The sequence below is a fragment of the Monodon monoceros genome, unplaced genomic scaffold (assembly GCF_005190385.1).
Source record: "Monodon monoceros isolate NGI ecotype Baffin Bay Population unplaced genomic scaffold, NGI_Narwhal_1 Super_Scaffold_11, whole genome shotgun sequence".
Classification (NCBI taxonomy): Eukaryota; Metazoa; Chordata; class Mammalia; order Artiodactyla; family Monodontidae; genus Monodon; species Monodon monoceros.
In genome coordinates, this window is record NW_021703767.1 from 111,461,995 (window position 1) to 111,482,858 (window position 20,864).

Genomic DNA, 20,864 nt, shown 5'->3' on the forward strand with positions numbered 1-20,864 from the left:
TTTCTTTCTTTCTTTCTTTCTTTCTTTCTTTCTTTCTTTCTTTCTTTCTTTTTTGAGGGCTTTGAATAAAGAAAGTTAATTTGTAGGAAAAATAGAGGTATATTTTTGCACATATGCTATTTGAAGAAGGTTAGTGGTACCTGGGCGAAAGAAGCCAGGATCTTTACCCAGGTCTTTGATCCCAGAGCCAAGGGTAGGAAAGGCAAGGTAAATCCCATATTTTCCATCCCCAAATTATACCAATTTTCAGAACTGAGGCTCCCAATAATTTAACTTCTGTTACTATTTTTCTATATTCTCCAAGTTGAATGATTTCACCTACCAAACAAGTTACGTATGTCAAGTAATCATTAATTCATATTTCAAATTTTAAACCAAAAGGTATATAGCTAATTTTCAGTGCTTCTCAACAGTGTGAGTTGATTGAATCCTTCCAGGGCCAATGAAACTTATTTGTGTTCACATCTTTCACCTTATCATGGCAAAGGAAAGATGATTTTCTCTTGGAAAATTACTAGACTCCTAAAATTCCAACCACATTTTCATTTTGAATGTGAAGGAATGGTGAAAGGTGAATGGTGAAAGTCTCATATAGTGGATAGATGGTACATAGCCAAAAAAACGAGAGGTAAAGAGGATAGATTACTCTCATTGTTAATAATTAGAATTTGAACGTAAGGAAAGAATTCAAAGGTGTATTTAAAACTTTGCAGAACCGTCTTACTTATCCAAATACACATAAAGTAAGCTAACAGGTAGGAAAACTGTGAAACGATTGTTGGGAATTTTTTTTTTTAATATTTAATTTTATTTATTTTTGGCCGCATTGGGTCCTCGCTGCTGAGCGCAGACTTTCTCTAGTTGAGGCAAGCGGGGGTTACTCTTAGTTGCAGTGCACGGGCTTCTCCTTGCGGTGGCTTCTCTTTTTGCAGAGCACAGGTTCTAGTCATTCGGGCTTCAGTAGTGGTGGCACACGGGCTCCGTAGTTGTGGCACACGGGCTTAGTTGCTCCGTGGCATGTGGGATCTTCCTGAAGCAGGGATCGAACCCATGTCCCCTGCATTGACAGGCGAATTCTTATCCAGTGTGACACCAGGGAAGTCCCTGGGAATATTTCTACATAACTCATTGTTCCCTATACAGTATCTCATTTGACAAAATTTCTCTTCTGTAAAACCTTGGCTTTCTTTAGGTCACTGCTTTGTTTCTCTCTCTCTTTTTTTTTTTTTTTTTTTTTTGCAGTACGCGGGCCTCTCACTGTTGTGGCCTCTCCCGTTGCGGAGCACAGGCTCCAGACGCGCAGGCTCAGCGGCCATGGCTCACGGGCCCAGCCGCTCCGCAGCATGTGGGATCCTCCCGGACCGGGGCACGAACCCATGTCCGCTGCATTGGCAGGAGGACTCTCAACCACTGTGCCACCAGAGAAGCCCTCTCTCTTTTTTTAAAGAGCAATTTTAGATTCACAGAAAAATTGAGAGGAGTATACAGAGGTTCTCATATACCCTCTGTCGCCACCCATACACAGCTTCCTCCATTTTCAATATTATTCACCAAAGTGGTACATTTGTTACCAAAGATGAACCTACATTGACACATCATAATCACCCAAAAGTCCATAGTTTACTTGAGTTTCACTCTTAGAGTTGTATGTTCTTTTGGTTCGGACGAATGTATAATGACATATCCATCATTATGCTATCATACAGAGTATTTTCACTGCTTTAAAAAATCCTCTGTGCTCTGCCTATTCATCCTTTCCCACCCCTACCCTGACGACCACTAATCTTTTTATTGTCTCCATGTGTGTCATATGGTAAGAGAATGACATGGAAAAGGCAGAAGTATGGTAAGACTATGTTTAGTTTTGTAAGAAACCACCAAACTGTCTTCCAAAGTGACTGTGCCATTTTGCATTCCCACCAGCAATGGATGAGAGTTCCCATTGCTCCACACACTCACCAGCATTTGCTGTTGTCATTGTTCTGGATTTTGGACATTCTAATAGGTGTGTAGTTTATCTCACTGTTGCCTTAATTTGCATTTCCCTGATGACATATAATGTGGAACACTTTTTTCGTATATTTATTTGCTATCTATATATCTTCTTCAGTGAGGCATTTGTTAAGATCTTTAGCCGATTTTTTAATTGGGTTGTTTGTCTTGCCATTGTTGAGTTTTAAGCATTCTTTGTATAGTTTGAATAGCAGTCCTTTATAAGATGTGTCTTTTGCAAATATTTTCTTCCAGTCTGTGGCCTGTCTTTTCTATTTCTTGGCATTGCCTTTCATTAAGCAGAAGTTTTTAATTTTAGAGAAGTCCAGCTTATCAATTATTTCTTTCATGTATTGTGTCTTTGATGTTACATCTGAAAAGGCATCACCATACCCTGGGTCATCTAGGTTTTCTTCTATGTTGTCTTCTAGGAGGTTTATAGTTTCGCATTTTATAGTTGTCTATGATTCATTTTAAGTTAATTTTTGTGAGAGTTGTGAGGTCTGTGACTAGATTCTTTTTTTCTTTCTTTCTCTTCTTGCATATTGATGTCCAGTTGTTTCAGGAGCACTTGTTGAAGAGGCTATCTTTGCTCCATTGTATTGCCTTTGCTTCTTTGTCAACGATCAGGTGACTGTATTTATGTGGGTCTGTTTCTGGGTTCTATTCTGTTCCACAGGTCTATTCTTTTACTGTAGCTTTATAGTAAGTCTTGAAGTCGAGTAGTATTAGTCCTTCAATTGTGCTCTTCTTCAATATTGTGTTGGCTATTCTCAGTCTTTTGCCTCTCCAAATAAACTTTAGAATCAGGTTGTCTATACGCGTTTCTCTTTTCATGTGTGTAATTCAGCTCGGTCAACCTTTTCACCTTGGTTGCCTGGAAAAAATCAATGTAAGGTATATTTGCTTATTCACTGGAATTCTGTTCATCCTTATGGGTGGAATTTGATTTTCTTCTCTAAGTCTTGCTTTTCCCCTTTCACTTACTTTTATTTTCTGAGTCATAATGAAATAAATATAAACATGAATCACAGAGTCAACCCAACTTTAATAAGCCCATCATTTACCTTCCTCACAGTGAGGAAGGCCCCCGAGTCAATCAACTTGGGAGCTAAGGGTCTGATTCCTGTTCTGTCCTTCAACCGCACTTCATTCTTAGTTGTTCTCACTTAGGAAAGGAGTCGGTCTTCTTCACAAGATAAGAGGGAAAACAGACTGCTGGGTGATCAGCCTTTTCAAGTGGGATGTTGCCTTACAGGCTCATATTGACGAAATCCTCAACAACCCTGATTTTCCCTGCATGAGCACTATTGTTGCATTGGAGAGATTCCTCACATTCTGCTCTTTGTCTGCCTTTCTCTTGGTGTGCTCTTGAACCTGAGTTGGTCCTTCACTGATAACATGTAAATATGATCCAAAACCACACAGTAAGACATGCAGAACAGACAACTGCTTGAAATGCCTGTTTTGATATGGTCTCTATACTAAAGGACAAAGTTAATCTGCACAAATATCAAACACTGGTGACCTATTGGTAAACAAACAAACAAAAAAAGATTGGTTCACTTATTTTCCCAGTGAAAGCCTGAGTGCCTCTACTCAGTGTCAACTTTCTTGTATATTTCCTCAAATTCCTAATGAGATAAAAGAGCTACTAATCATAGCTAACATTTTGAGCACTTACTATGTGCCACATACTGTACTATGTACTTTATATTTCACTAAATATTCTTAACAATTCAGTGAAGTGTCGGTATCATTAACTCATTTTCAGGTGACAAAACTGATTCAAAAGAATATTAACATTTTTCCCTAAATTATAATCTAATAATTGAAAAGCAAGGATTTGAATCTAGGTAGACTCTAAACTCTTAAGTTTGTGTTCTTAATCACTTATTAGAATGGCCTCTAGCCCCAAACTATTCTTAACTACTTGAATATACTTCACATAGTCCTCAAAGAATCAAGACTATGCTCTAAAATCACTAGTATTGAAATCATATGCATGACCAACATTCATTAACGTTTTGCATGTTATTTATTCTCCGAAAACCTTTCCCTTGAAGGCTCATGTTCATCCTTCAAGGCTCCAAATTCCTTCCTCAATGAAGCCTCCCTGACTTCCTCCAGATAGTATCTGTTGCCCTGTCTTCTGTGCTTAGTAGCTTGTTCAAACCTTGTGATAGAACTTAACCCCATAATTACAAGACTTTCTTTAAGGCAGCTAGGCTGTTCTATTTCTTTGGTACCTGGTAAGTGCTAGATAGATTTTTCTAATATAAACACATTGAAATTCTTCAAGCCAAAAAAAAAAAAAAATCATCCTTCTGGGAAGGAATTCAGAGAGAAGAATAGATAGTGAATATACTTTTTGGAGCAAGAAAAAGAATAAATACATATAATTTATGTATAACTAAAACAGGTTAAATCTCAAAGAGATGGAAGAATATTGTTGAATTCAATATCTATTTCCTAACCTACAGCAACATACTTCCCACAAAATATCCCACAAAAGAGCAGAATTCTCCAGAATACCTTTCGGCTCTTCACAAGAACTGAGGAGCTGCACAGTACTCTCTTCATCTTCAAGGTCAGGCCCCAGGTTTGGAGGACTTCCTAGATCACATCAAACACCAACACTGACATCTGCTGGAAATGCACTCTGCCCATATTTCCTGCAGTTGATTAAAAAGAAAAAAAAAAGTGCACAGAAACAAACTTATAAGAAACTACCTAAAAAAATACCCCTGAATATAAACAAAAAACTAATTTACCAAGAAAATGTGAGCTTGAACAACCTGGGGTATTTCTTTTACTGAGACTCTACTCTTGACAGAAAATTTTTGGAGTAACATGGCCATAGATTTATGACTCTGAATTACTTATTCTTATATACACATCCTTTAGCTTGGCCTCCAAAATGTACTTAATATTTTTTTAAAAAAGAAAAATAAGATACATATCTCTGCAATTAACTTCTACCTCACTTTTCATAAATAGCATGGTTCATGCTCTCTGGATCATAGAAAATACTAAATCATTTTGAGGCCTCAGTTTTCATGGATATGGAGAACATAGTTTTGGTGAATAGTTTGTTGCTATGGTTTATATCATTCTACCTGTTCTCCTAAGTTTTCTTTCTGCTGTCTCACTGGTGATACTAATTAGGTATTTGGGAAATAGTCAAACTGAAGAAGAATATACTTTCCTCCATTTATTTATTTATAAATTTAAAGTTAATCAGATGTGAAGTATTTCTTTCTACACTTATTTTTCCTATTTATTAAAACATTTTGGTAAGAGAAAAAATTCTGCAACTCAAAAAAATTATTTTGTTTTATTTTTCAGGAAAAAAATTCCAAAAACCTGTATGTTTAAAATTGGTTACCTATAAAAATTAAATCCTAGCTTTCTAGCAGAATCTTCCATGTTAAAAGATGTTCATGTTTTCTTCTAAATTTACCTCCTAAGTTCCTCTCTGGGGAAGTAAGTTACTTATTTTGTCCCTTTTTTGCTTTTCAGCTTTTTATCTCTATTGTAAAATATGATGAATATACAGAAAAAGCATATAAAACACAAGGGTACAGCTTAATGCCTTATAATAAAATGAGCACTCACGTAACTCTCAGCTCAGGAAATAAAACATGAGCAACACGTTTACAAAAACCCTAGCTGCCCCTTCTCAGTTACAATCCACACCCTTGCTTTTCTTTACATTTTAACTCCTAAATATACATCTCTAAACACTACAGTGTTGCTGGGATTTTAATTTTGTGTAAATGGGATCAGAGTGCACGTTGGCTTTTATGTTGGCTTCATTCAGTCAACATTCTATGAGTTTTATCCATGTTGTTGCACGTAGCTGTGATTTGTTTATCTTTACTGCTCAATGTTATTCCATTTTACTAATATATCACCAATTGCTCATCCAATCTATTGTTGGCGGATATTTGGGTCATTTCTGATTTGAGGCTGTTTCTGATTCTAATGCTTCTAAAAGCATTCCTATGTCTTGTGATGCATTTACAGACATTTCTGTTCGATATAAACCTAAGAGTGGATTTGCTGGATCATAGGGTATATGGGTCTTCAACTTCCATATGTAACCAAATCTTTTATTAAAGTGGTTGTACTGATTTGTATTCTACCCAGCAGTATATGAGTGTTTCATTTACTTCATGTCCTTGCCAACACCTGATATGGTCAGACTTTCTCATTTTAGCCATTGGGGAGGGTTTGTAGTAGTATCTCATTTTGTTTTTAACTTGCATTCAATATCCTTTTTTTTATAAATTACCTACATAAGTCCATTGTTCATTTTCCTAATTGAAATTTCTTTTTTCTTAGAAATTTCTAGAAGTGTCTGAACAACCTGGTAGCCTTGCAGCCGAAGTTGGACCACTGTGCAGTCCTGTGCACCTGCAGCTTCCTGCTCCAGCACCTGCCAGGCGACATCAAGGCACTCTTCTGCAAGCCCAGCAAGGTGAGTACAGCAAGGCCATCCTCTTCCTGAGGGCAGCCCTGAAGCTGGAATCTTCCAACAAGACCATCCACACCAAGCTCTCAAAGCTAGTGAGGAAGCACACCAACCAGCAGAGCACAGAGACCACCCTATACCCAGAAATGCTGGGCAACCCCACACAGCTGACTACCAAGTATCCTGCCAAGGGGACCTGGTCCATCCCATGGAAGAGGCTTTTTGGGGAGAATGCTGTTGCCCTTGGGGGCATGGCTCTCTCTGTGGTCATCACTGCCAGGAACTGACTGCCCAGGTGGCTGCCACCTGCCACCGCCTCCTTGCACTGTGGACCCCACCCCATGCTCCCTAACTCTCCCAGGCTCCCTATCCACTGCTCTCTCTGACCTGACTCCCTCCTCCGGTTTGGAGGCAGTAAAGTTTGGGGATCCCCTGGTCCAGAGCGCAGAAGGGACTGAGACCCTATAGGAGGAAAGTGAAGCAGAGCAGAACCTCACGTCCAGCTTGGAGGGAAGGGACCCTCAATCCTCCAGACACAATTCCCACCCCGACCCCATCCACCTGGGCATCTGTTTTCTAGAAGGCCCTAAGAATTCATTATCTTAATTCTAACCATCATGATGTCTCATCACCAATAGCTGGTTTTCCTGTTGCTAGTTTTGCCTTCCCAAATCTTCTGCCAGTGGCAACCAGAATGCTCCATCTGTCCATAACTGCACTCTGAAAGTAGAAACACTTTACCGAGGTTTCTATGACCCCATTCTGGCCTATCTCTCCAGCTTTCCCATTGTCTCTGCTCACATTTCATGTGATAATGACTTCAGGTTTGTTGAAGCCTTTCGACTCATGCCTTGTCTTATCTCCTCTGTGCCTTAGCTAAGGTGGCCTTTTCTGCCTGGGATGTTCTTCTGGCCTCTTTGCCTAGATGCAATGGCTCATCTTTTGGCACCTCCCCGAGAGAACTTCCCAGAACACCCCAAGCTAGATTTTGTGCCTGATGCCACCAATCGCCCTGTGCCTTAAATGTTCCTAGGTCTTATGTTACTGCCTTTGTACCTTTCTCCCCAACTGCACGGTCCTCCATCAGGGCGGGAATAGTGCCTCACTCGTTTGTCTCCATGTGCTCAGTGCTAGCACATGCTTAGCCTAGAGGAATCATCGGGTAAATATTTGGTTTTTTAATTGAAAATGTTAAACCCTTGTATTTCGTTACTTTACCATCTTGAGAAACTCTTAAAGTATGAAATAATTGATTTCGTTTGTGCAAGTGTTTTGCAATTATTAGAGGACGCGTTATTTGTAATTCGGGGATTGACACAGGTAAAGCTGTGGCTGCCCAGAGTTTTCATCATTTTAGGATTATGGGAACTTCCAACAGAGGGTGAGCCAGAGAAGGAAAATAAGATTAAATCAAAACCAATCCATTTTCTAAGATAAGAACATTAGAGAAATAAAGAAGAATAAATAAATTGTTGAGACTAATGACTGAATTGATGTTTGAATTTTGTGGAGAGCTAGTTTACTCTTTCACCCATTCATATTTGAAATAAGACATAATCAAGCCTGCCTTTCAGAGTTTTGGAAAAATGCAAAGAGTTAAGCATTTAAATAATTTCTCTTACATGTATTTTAAAATATTATAACGTTTACCCACGCATGTGGTGGGTATGCACTTGATATTGGCAAATCAGAGAATTAAAGAGATATCCATCCACATTTATGCCAACACATCAATCAATTCAAGTTAAAGGAACAGTATCATTTGCTGGGGCCAAAACGTAGGGGATCACATTTTGGACTCAACAAACTGAAGGTTTGGGTATTGTGCAATTACAGAAGGCAAATAGTAGTATTCTTCTGTATCTCACGAGCATGATAGAGCTTGTAGAGAGGGGCACTTTTTAGAAAGTGGGAAAACCGTAAAATTGGGGAAGTTAGTGTTCCATAGACTCATCTTCTGGGCTCCTTCTCTACCATTGCTCCTTAGAGATCAGCGACCTTGCCCTCTCCTTTCCCATAGCAGTCTGCATAGTCCTCTAGTGTATCAGTCACCAGTCTGAACTGCAGCGTTTTGTTGGCACAGATATCCTGCCAACTCTTCTTTGGGGTCTTTGAGCATGGAGACTGATTCAGATTAATCGTATTGTCCTCAGTGACTATCACAGAACAGGACACAGATTAGCATTCTCTAAATTCTTACAAAAGAAAGAACAGGGGAAAAAAAGATGAAGAAAGGACGTGAGAGAGAGAGGAAAGAAAGAAAGTAACAGGAATTTAAGTCATTTTTTCCCACAAAGTCTCTTAAAGTATTTAAATCATCATTAACTATGGAATGAAAATTTTTATCTCTTATTCGGGGTTGGTAATTAAAAGTGAAAAGGTGGGAAAATTGTAGGGGAATGAAGCGGCTTCCCAGACCCTCTTAAGTCACATCAGATGAAATAATTGTTCACTACACCTTTTCATAAGGAGGGTTCTGCTGGGAGCTGAGAGCAACAAAAATAGTGATCGGAGTTCAGTGCCTTGTGAAGTAATGTAGAGGGAAGAGGGAGGAAGAAAAAGAGCCAACTAATTAAAACAAGATAAATATATTAAAGAGTATTCAGGCTGGAGGTGTATATTCTGTACAAATCAATTTCCACTGCAATTCTTATAACTTGTTCACAAGCAAATGGCTTATGTTCCTCCTATGTGCCCCTGTTGTTGCTAATTAACACAGGCTTGAGATGCCTGGGAAAAGAAACAAATACATAAATAAAAACCGTTCTGCGGATGATAGGGAAAGGCATCTGTGTGCAAGGCAACAGACTCTCAGTTAGAAATATTTTAAAGGGTGTACAAAGACTATAAATGTATGTTCTCTCTTTCACCAAGATCCCTTATCAGAATATGCTCATAAGCTATCCCACCCTACCAGAATATTACTTCCTACAGTCTCCTCTCCATAGGTAATGAGTTAGGTAATCACATTTTTGTATTCAAGGAGGGAGAAAAGCTTTAATTAAACACATTCTAAATTACTCTCTTTAGTGGAACAGTTCAAGGAGTTTAGAGTGGGCTGTGGGCTGGGAAATACCGGCTCATTTCTCCAGACAATTTTTCAAACAATGGAAGACATTGAAATGCCATCAATCTTTCTAGATACTCAGTGGTTGCATTGTTTTCATGACCTGAAAAGCAGAGTTAGTTAGAATGTTCCTGATCTGCATTTTCAGCGAGGATAGGAGATACATTTAATTAAAATTCAAGTAAACAAACCTTCAACCAGCACCTCCTAAATACAAAACTAGTGCTAGGCACTGAGTGCCACACACAGATGAGTAAGACTGGCTAATCCTGGTGAGAAAATGCCTTTCTTTGGGCAGATTCCAAGTTGTGATAGTCTTTCTGTAATATCAGGAAGAGTAAGTACTGAAGTGGAGGTAAAAGCAATCAGCCCTGAGAAAGTAAAGCAAGAAATAATTAATGTGTCTTTCATGTTGTCAGAAAGGAAGAGAAGAATGCTTCTAAAGGAAGTGGCATTTAATTAAGCGGAAAGGATGAGTCAGCATTCAATAGGAGAGATGGCTGGAAAGGATATGCCTCCAAGGTAAGAGGATGCTGCCTTACTCCATTCAGGTCTCTGCTCCAATGTCACCTCCTTGGAGAGCACTTTGCCCCCATCTCCCAGCTTAATATACTTACCTTGCTAGCAAATCTTCCTAAGGTATGTTCCGCACACTTACTTGTCTTTTCCACTAAATTATAATAAATATATATGAAACAATTTTGATGATTTAGAGTGTTCTGAGGGCAGGGAAGGTGAGGAAAACACCTAAATAAATTGATTGATTGGTTTAAAATAGAAATTTGTGCCATAAATAAAATGTAAATAGCGAATGATATAATCACCCAGAAACTAGTTATAATCTTGGAGAATTAAGACCAAAGATTATACAAGATTATACTAAGAGTCTTCCCTAAAATAACATACATATTTCACTGATTCAGCAAGATATTTTATACAATTTTCAACTAACAGTGATAGATAAGTGCATGTTTTAGATAACACATTTTAATACTCTGAATTTGGCAAACCAACTCAAATGGGTGCCTGCTCTAAGAAACAATTTAAGTGAATTTATCGTAAACAGTAAAGGAAAAAATATGAAGCAATTTAAATGAAAAGCAATAAATGTTTACTAAAATGCTTAGAAAATTTGAAAACCCAGAAAATTTAAAAATAATAATCCTATAATCCTACCACTAAAGTTACTTTCCTATGTGACCAAATCATTTTTGAAAAAATCCTTTTTAAATACAAAACACTCCCTAATACTTTACTTAGTCATTTCCTAAATACTGACACAAAGACTGCTCTTGGTTTTTAATATTATGAAAAAATGCTACAGTGAACATATTTACTCATAATTATTTTTTCAATACTCAGATTACTTTTTTTTTAACATCTTTATTGGGGTATAATTGCTTTACAAGGTGTGTTAGTTTCTGCTTTATAACAAAGTGAATCAGTTATACATATACATATGTTCCCATATCTCTTCCCTCTTGCGTCTCCCTCCCTCCCACCCTCTCTATCCCACCCCTCCAGGCAGTCACAAAGCACCGAGCTGATATCCCTGTGCTATGCAGCTGCTTCCCACTAGCTATCTACCTTACTTTTGGTAGTGTGTATATGTCCATGTCTCTCTCTCGCTTTGTCACAGCTCACCCTTCCCCCTCCCCATATCCTCAAGTCTGTTCTCCAGTAGGTCTGTGTCTTTATTCCTGTCTTACCCCTAGGTTCTTCATGACATTTTTTTTTCTTAAATTCCATATATATGTGTTAGCATACGGTATTTGTCTTTCTCTTTCTGACTTACTCCACCCTGTATGACAGACTCTACGTCTATCCACCTCATTACAAATAGCTCAATTTCGTTTCTTTTTATGGCTGAGTAATATTCCATTGTATATATGTGCCACATCTTCTTTATCCATTCATCCGATGATGGGCACTTAGGTTGTTTCCATCTCCGGGCTATTGTAAATAGAGCTGCAATGAACATTTTGGTACACGACTCTTTTTGAATTATGGTTTTCTCAGGGTATATGCCCAGTAGTGGGATTGCTGGGTCATATGGTAGTTCTATTTGTAGTTTTTTAAGGAACCTCCATACTGTTCTCTACAGTGGCTGTACCAATTCACATTCCCACCAGCAGTGCAGGAGTGTTCCCTTTTCTCCACACCCTCTCCAGCATTTGCTGTTTGTAGATTTTTTGATGATGGCCATTCTGACTGGTGTGAGATGATATCTCATTGTAGTTTTGATTTGCATTTCCCTAATGATTAATGATGTTGAGCATTCTTTCAGGTGTTTGTTGGCAGTCTGTATATCTTCTTTGGAGAAATGTCTGTTTAGGTCTTCTGCCCATTTTTGGATTGGGTTGTTTGTTTTTTGTTATTGAGCTGCATGAGCTGCTTGTAAATTTTGGAAATTAATCCTTTGTCAGTTGCTTCATTTGCAAATATTTTCTCCCATTCTGAGGGTTGTCTTTTGGTCCTGTTTATGGTTTCCTTTGCTGTGCAAAAGCTTTGAAGTTTCATTAGGTCCCATTTGTTTATTTTTGTTTTTATTTCCATTTCTCTAGGAGGTGGGTCAAAAAGGATCTTGCTGTGATTTATGTCATAGAGTGTTCTGCCTATGTTTTCCTCTAAGAGTTTGATAGTTTCTGGCCTTACATTTAGGTCTTTAATCCATTTTGAGCTTATTTTTGTGTATGGTGTTAGGGAGTGATCTAATCTCATACTTTTACATGTACCTGTCCAGTTTTCCCACCACCACTTATTGAAGAGGCTGTCCCTTCTCCACTGTACATTCCTGCCTCCTTTATCAAAGATAAGGTGACCATATGTGCGTGGGTTTATCTCTGGGCTTTCTATCCTGTTCCATTGATCTATATTTCTTTTTTTGTGCCAGTACCATACTGTCTTGATTACTGTAACTTTGTAGTACAGTCTGAAGTCAGGGAGCCTGATTATTCCAGCTCCGTTTTTCGTTCTCAAGATTGCTTTGGCTATTCGGGGTCTTTTGTGTTTCCATACAAATTGTGAAATTTTTTGTTCTAGTTCTGTGAAAAATGCCAGTGGTAGTTTGATAGGGATTGCATTGAATCTGTAGATTGCTTTGGGTAGTAGAGTCATTTTCACAATGTTGATTCTTCCAATCCAAGAACATGGTATATCTCTCCATCTATTTGTATCATCTTTAATTTCTTTCATCAGTGTCTTATAATTTTCTGCATACAGGTCTTTTGTCTCCTTAGGTAGGTTTATTCCTAGATATTTTATTCTTTTTGTTGCAGTGGTAAATGGGAGTGTTTTCTTGATTTCACTTTCAGATTTTTTCATCATTAGTGTAGAGGAATGCCAGAGATTTCTGTGCATTAATTTTGTATCCTGCTACTTTACCAAATTCATTGATTAGCTCTCGTAGTTTTCTGGTAGCATCTTTAGGATTCTCTATGTATAGTATCATGTCATCTGCAAACAGTGATGGCTTGACTTCTTCTTTTCCGATTTGGATTCCTTTTATTTCCTTTTCTTCTCTGATTGCTGTGGCTAAAACTTCCAAAACTATATTGAATAAGAGTGGTGAGAGTGGGCAACCTTGTCTTGTTCCTGATCTTAGTGGAAATGCTTTCACTTTTTAACCATTGAGGATGATGTTGTCTGTGGGTTTGTCATATATGGCCTTTATTATGTTGAGGAAAGTTCCCTCTATGCCTACTTTCTGCAGGGTTTTTATCATAAATGGGTGTTGAATTTTGTTGAAAGCTTTCTCTGCATCTATGGAGATGATCGTATGGTTTTTCTCCTTCAATTTGTTAATATGGTTTATCACGTTGACTGATTTGCGTATATTGAAGAATCCTTGCATTCCGGGAATAAACCCCACTTGATCATGGTGTATGATCCGTTTAATGTGCTGCTGGATTCTGATTGCTAGTATTTTGTTGAGGATTTTTGCATCTATGTTCATCAGTGATATTGGCCTGTAGTTTTCTTTCTTTGTGACATCCTTGTCTGGTTTTGGTATTAAGGTGATGGTGGCCTCGTAGAATGAATTTGGGAGTGTTCCTCCCTGTTCTATATTTTGGAAGAGTTTGAGAAAGATAGGTGTTAGCTCTTCTCTAAATGTTTGATAGAATTCGCCTGTGAAGCCATCTGGTCCTGGGTTTTTGTTTGTTGGAAGATTTTTAATCACAGTTTCCATTTCAGTGCTTGTGATTGGTCTGTTCATATTTTCTATTTCTTCCTGATTCAGTCTTGGCAGGTTGTGCATTTCTAAGAATTTGTCCATTTCTTCCAGGTTGTCCATTTTATTGGCATAGAGTTGCTTGTAGTAATCTCTCATGATCTTTTGTATTTCTACAGTGTCAGTTGTTACTTCTTTTTCATTTCTAATTCTATTGATTTGAGTCTTCTCCCTTTTTTTCTTGATGAGTCTGGGTAATGGTTTATCAATTTTGTTTAACTTCTCAAAGAACCAGCTTTTAGTTTTATTGATCTTTGCTATCGTTTCCTTTATTTCTTTTTCATTTATTTCTGATCTGATTTTTATGATTTCTTTCCTTCTGCTAACTTTGGGGGTTTTTTGTTCTTCTTTCTCTAATTGCTTTAGGTGCAAGGTTAGGTTTTTTATTCGAGATGTTTCCTGTTTCTTAAGGTGGGCTTATATTGCTATAAACTTCCCTCTTAGAACTGCTTTTGCTGCATCCCATAGGTTTAGGGTCGTCATGTCTCCATTGTCATTTGTTTCTAGGTATGTTTTTATTACCTCTTTGATTTCTTCAGTGATCACTTCGTTATTAAGTAGTGTATTGTTTAGCCTCCATGTGTTGGTATTTTTTACAGATCTTTTTCTGTAATTGATATCTAGTCTCATAGCGTTGTGGTTGGAAAAGACACTTGATACAATTCCAATTTTCTTAAATTTACCAAGGCTTGATTTGTGACCCAAGATATGATCTATCCTGGAGAATGTTCCATGAGCACTTGAACATTTTGTTGTTGTTTTGTTGTTTTTGGAAGGAGTGTCTTATAAATATCAATTAAGTCCATCTTGTTTAATGTATCATTTAAAGCTTGTGTTTCCTTATTTATTTTCATTTTGGATGATCTATCCATTGGTGAAAGTGGGGTGTTAAAGTCCCCTACTATGAATGTGTTAGTGTGGATTTCCCCTTTTATGGCTGTTAGTATCTGCCTTATGTATTGAGGTGCTCCTATGTTGGGTGCATAAATATTTACAATTGTTATATCTTCTTCTTGGATCGATCCCTTGATCATTATGTAGTGTCCTTCTTTTTCTCTTCTAATAGTCTTTATTTTAAAGTCTATTTTGTCTGATATGAGAATTGCTACTCCAGCTTTCTTTTGGTTTCCATTTGCATGGAATATCTTCTTCCATCCCCTTACTTTCAGTCTGTATGTGTCTCTAGGTCTGAAGTGGGTCTCTTGTAGACAGCAAATATATGGGTCTTGTTTTTGTATCCATTCAGCCAATCTGTGTCTTTTGGTGGGAGCATTTAGTCCATTTACGTTTAAGGTAATTATCGATATGTATGTTCCTATTTCCATTTTCTAAATTGTTTTGGGTTCGTTATTATCGGTCTTTTCCTTCTCTTGTGTTTCTTGCCTAGAGAAGTTCCTTTAGCAGTTGTTGTAGAGCTGGTTTGGTGGTGCTGAACTCTCTCAGCTTTTGCTTGTCTGTAAAGGTTTTAATTTCTCCATTAAGTCTGAATGAGATCCTTGCTGGGTAGAGTAATCTTGGTTGCAGGTTTTTCTCCTTCATCACTTTCAGTATGTCCTGCCAGTCCCTTCTGGCTTGCAGAGTTTCTGCTGAGAGATCAGCTGTTAAGCTTATGGGGATTCCCTTGTGTGTTATTTGTTGTTTTTCCCTTGCTGCTTTTAATGTGTTTTCTTTGTATTTAATTTTTGACAGTTTGATTAATATGTGTCTAAGCGTATTTCTCCTTGGATTTATCCTGTATGGGACTCTCTGTGCTTCCTGGACTTGATTAACTATTTCCTTTCCCATATTAGGGAAGTTTTCAACTATAATCTCTTCAAATATATTCTCAGTCCCTTTCTTTTTCTGTTCTTCTTCTGGAACCCCTATAATTCGAATGTTGGTGCGTTTAATGTTGTCCCGGAGGTCTCTGAGACTGTCCTCAGTTCTTTTCTTTCTTTTTTCTTTATTCTGCTCTGCAGTAGTTATTTCCACTATTTTATCTTCCAAGTCACTTATCCGTTCTTCTGCCTCAGTTATTCTGCTATTGATCCCTTCTAGAGTATTTTTCATTTCATTTATTGTGTTGTTCATCATTGTTTGTTTCATCTTTAGTTCTTCTAGGTCCTTGTTAAATGTTTCTTGCATTTTGTCTATTCTATTTCCAAGATTTTGGATCATCTTTACTATCATTATTCTGAATTCTTTTTCAGGTAGACTGCCTATTTCCTCTTTATTTGTTAGGTCTGGTGGGTTTTTATCTTGCTCCTTCATCTGCTGTGTGTTTTTCTGTCTTCTCAATTTGCTTATCTTACTGTGTTTGGGGTCTCCTTTTTGCAGGCTGCAGGTTCGTAGTTCCCATTGTTTTTGGTGTCTGTCCCCAGTGGCTAAGTTTGGTTCAGTGGGTTTTGTAGGCTTCCTGGTGGAGGGGACTAGTGCCTGTGTTCTGGTGGATGAGGCTGGATCTTGTCTCTCTGGTGGGCAGGTCCACGTCTGGTGGTGTGTTTTGGGGTGGACTTGTTATGATTTTAGGCAGCCTCTCTGCTAATGGGTGGGGTTGTGTTCCTGTTTTGCTAGTTGTTTGGCATAGGGTGTCCAGCACTGTAGCTTGCTGGTCGTTGAATGAAGTTGGGTGCTGGCGTTGAGATGGAGATCTCTGGGAGATTTTCGCCATTTGATACTATGTGGAGCTGGGAGGTCTCTTGCTGACCAGTGTCCTGAATTTGGCTCTCCCACCTCAGAGGCACAGCAGTGACTCCTGGCTGCAGCACCAAGAGCCTTTCATCCACATGGCTCAGAATGAAAGGGAGAAGAAGTAGAGAGAAAGAATTAGTAGAAGAAAGAAAGAAAGAAAGAAAGGTAGCCATGAAGGAAGGAAGAAAGAAGAAAAGAAGGAAAGAAGGAAAGAGAGGGAGGGAGGGAGGGACGGTGTGAGGAAGGAAGGAAGGAGGGAAGGAAGGAAAAAAAGAAGGAAGATAAAGTAAAATAAAGTAAAATATAATAACGTTATTAAATTAAAAAATAATTATTAAGAAAAAAAAACGTACGGATAGAACCCTAGGACAAATGGTGGAAGCAAAGCTATACAGACAAAATCTCACACAGAAGCATACACATACATACTCAAAGAGGAAAAGGGAAAAATCATAAATCTTGCTCTCAAAGTCCACCTCCTCAATTTGGGATGATTCGTTGTCTATTCAGGTATTCCACAGATGCAGGGTACATCAAGTTGATAGTGGAGCTTTAATCCACTGCTTCTGAGGCTGCTGGGAGAGATTTCCCTTCCTCTTTGTTCTCACAGCTCTCAGGGGCTCAGCTTTGGATTTGGACCCGCCTCCGCGTGTAGGTCGCCGGAGGGCGTCTGTTCTTCACTCAGACAGGACGGGGTAAAAGTAGCCGCTGATTCGGGGGCTCTGGCTCACTCAGGCCGGGGGAGGGAGGGTCGCGGAGTACAGGGCGAGCCTGCAGCAGCTGAGGCCGGCGTGACGTTGCACCAGCCTGAGGAGCGCTGTGCGCTCTCCCGGGGAAGTTGTCCCTGGATCCCGGGAACCTGGCAGTGGCGGGCTGCACAGGGTCTGCGGAAGAGGGGTGTGGATAGTGACCTGTGCTCGCACACAGGCCCCTTGGTGGCAGCAGCAGCAGCCTTAGCGTCTCCCGCCCGTCTCTGGGGTCCGCGCTTTTAGCCATGGCTCGCGCCCGTCTCTGGGGTCTGCACTTTTAGCCGCGTCTTGCACCCGTCTCTGGGGTCCGCGTTTTTAGCCGCAGCTCGTGCCCGTCTCTGGAGCTCTTTTAAGCAGCGTTCTTAATCCCCTCTCCTCGCACACCAGGAAACAAAGAGGTAAGAAAAAGTCTCTTGCCTCTTCGGCAGGCCCAGACCTTTTCCCGGACTCCCTCCCAGCTAGCCGTGGTGCACTAACCCCTTCAGGCTGTGTTCACGCAGCCAACCCCAGCCCTCTCCCTGCGCTCCGACCAAAGCCCGAGCCTCAGCTCGAAGCCCCACCCGCCCCGGCAGGTGAGCAGACAGGCTGGTGAGTGCCGGTCGGCACCGATCCTCTGTGCGGGAATCTCTCTGCTTTGCCCTCCGCACCCCTGTTGCTGTGCTCTCCTCCGCGGCTCTGAAGCTTCCCCCCTCCGCCACCCGCTGTCTCCGCCTGCGAAGGGGTTTCTAGTGTGTGGAAACCTTTCCTCCTTCACAGCTCCCTCCCACTGGTGCAGGTCCCGTCCCTATTCTTTTGTCTGTGTTTATTCTTTTTTCTTTTGCCCTACCCAGTTACGTGGGGAGTTTCTTGCCTTTTGGGAGGTCTGAGGTCTTCTGCCAGCGTTCAGTAGGTGTTCTGTAGGAGTTGCTCCACGTGTAGATGTATTTCTGGTGTATGTGTGGGGAGGAAGGCGATCTCCGCGTCTTACTCTTCTGCCATCTTCCCCTCCGCCCCTCAGATTACTTTTTAAGGATAAAATGAGTTGGATAATGAATAGAGTAGTCATAGTATTGTATTCGAGAAGAGAGGGTGGTTTTCATTTAACCTATTCTAATGTATATTGTGGTTCAGTTAAGGGCTTGGAGCAGGAGTGGGAGGTAGGAAATACTAGATCCGTGTGTATGCAGTTGCCTATACGTCTTGTTTTAGTCATTGCCCTGTGAGGTTCTTGCCTTTCAACCTTGCATCTCAAGCCCAGCGTGGTGCCTGGCTAGATTCATTTGTTTGTTTGTTTCTGAATTTTATTTTATTTACTTTTTTATACAGCAAGTTCTTATTAGTTATCCATTTTATATATATTAGTGTATATATGTCAATCCCAATCTCCCAATTCTGGCTAGATTCTTATGTGTGTTTATGGAGCTGAGTCAGTGCTAATTTAAGCATCTAAACTAAACCAATGATGAAATATGATAAATATAGTAGTGCCACTCAAATGTAATTAGAAATATTTTGATAAATATAATAAAAACACTTTAAATGTATTGTTTAATGACACAGTTTTCATGATCATTAAGGCATCCATTCTATGATTTGATCTTGAGCATGATTTAAGTAAAGGGGGAATTCAAATAGTTGAGTTTAGGTACGTCTAAAGGGTCGCTTTCAGACTGACATGGTTAAGTATGGTCTGTGATCATATCATGCTGGCTCATGAATTTAAAATGTTCAGTGAGTCAGAAAGCACTTGATTCTAGTTTTGAAATGTTCGCTGTATTTGCAGCAATGAGCAGGACCTGTTGTGGTGGTAAATAACGGGAAGATAGAGTTTCACTTCTGAACAGGAAAGATAGAATTAGAGATGACACAAATAGAGTATGTCCATGGCTGCTTTGAAAGGGATGTGTAACCTAAGAACTAGGATGAAAATTAAAGATTACGTGGAGTCATTTGAAAAATGGATGATGATAAAATAGCAGTCATAGTTACCATGTATCAATTTCTTGCTGTATGCCAGGCACTGTTCTAAGCATTTTATATACATTAACCCAGTAGTTGCCTCCATAGCAATTAAATCAGAATGTCTGGTGGAAGGGACCAAGCATCAATACTTTTTTAATGATGCCCCAGGTAATTCAGTCTGGAAACCATTCAGCAACCCTGCAAGGTAAATATTCTCATTGCTCTTTCTATCTTACGAAGGTGGAAACTTGAGTCCCAGAGAGGTGATGTAGCTCCGCCAAGGTCAAAGAACTGAAAAATTGAGACATGAGTCCAGGTGGACTGATTGCAGAGCCCTTGATCTTAACCACTTGCAGTGCCTCCCCCAGTGCTTTAATGCCATTTCTAATGAGTAGCTTTGATTTTTATGAGTTTAAGGAAGCTTCCAATGCATGTCTTAACAATAATCATTTCAGGAGGTTATACTCTTTTCCTGTGGTTTGACCAGCATCTGTGTTGTTGGTGGCCCTGGGTAGTACCCACCACTAACATGCACAAGGTTGTCAAAAGTGCCCTTCTCTCTGTCTCATTCCTTAACCCTCCAGATATTACTGCTTATATCTATCTTCAGAGTCCACCTAGGCCCACATCTGGGAATTGGTTGCATTTGTGAAAGGAAGAGGCAGTGCATCCCAGTGCCAAGGCAAAGCAGGGCAAGTGCTGACGTTCTTCCTGTTACTGAAGCCCCATTCACCGTGTCCAGATTTCGACTGTTAATTTGCTAGTTGTCCATTACAAAGGCTTCTTTTGTTCAGCCTCTGCTGCAGGCTTCTAGTTCCTCAGATGTCTTTCTGCTTTCATCCGAAACCTAAAGTCAAGCTCCTCGGATGTCCTTCTACTTTCATCCGAAACCTAAAGTCCTGTTATATTATGCGACTTCAGGGGTCTCTCACCCTAAGACTTTAGTCAGGAGGCTTATAATACTCTCTTCTAGACTAGTGTACTGTGTGCCGTTCTAAATAGACTTTGGAGATCTGCTTGGCTAACTTTCTGGTTCTTTGGCACGGCATTGCTTTACATTTAAGTTCAAGCATGGACTTCTTCTGCAGACTGCTCACTGAGGTCCAGACCTTGAAAGGCACCACCACCACCATTTCTGCACCCCTTGTGAACACGGTGTTCTCCGGTGAATGGATCCTGTCTGCACGGGTAATTTCGGTCACAGCTACCCTGGTCCAAGCAATTGCCTTTCAGCTATAGCTTGGGGGGTATATTTCATTGTTTAATTCCCCTATAGCAACTGTATATCTAGTGTCAGAACAGATTTAATAAGCGAGGCACTTGGGGGTCTGAGGACTCGTCCAGATGTGGAACACCTCTATGCTTTTTTATTTCCTAGATGAATTCATGACCTCGGCACACGCAGTGGTTGCAATAGTTAAAATTTCCCTCCAGTGAAATTGTGCCCTTTGCAGTGGAATCATACAAGCCCACCTGAAGCCGCAGTTGAACGCAGCCACCAGGCTCTGCTAAATTCCAAGGGCAGGGATTCAACAGCCCAGGCTCCACCAAGAGGCACCTGTGACCGACAGCAGCAGTCAGAATTCACATAACAACCCAGTGGCTCCCCACCACCATGAACGAACCTTCAGGTTTATTCTTTACCTGTGAGAAATTCTGTCTTGTCATTATGAAACCCAATCAGGGAGAAAGAAACTGACCGCACTTGCTTCAGTACATTTTTTCTGAAAAACCTAA

At 39.8% G+C, this 20,864-nt stretch overlaps 1 pseudogene; it reads left to right on the forward strand.

Annotated features, from left to right (window-relative positions):
* LOC114890342 overlaps nt 1-6,756 on the forward strand; it is a 7,111-nt pseudogene extending 355 nt beyond the window's left edge.
* Nucleotides 6,757-20,864: the final 14,108 nt, after the last annotated feature.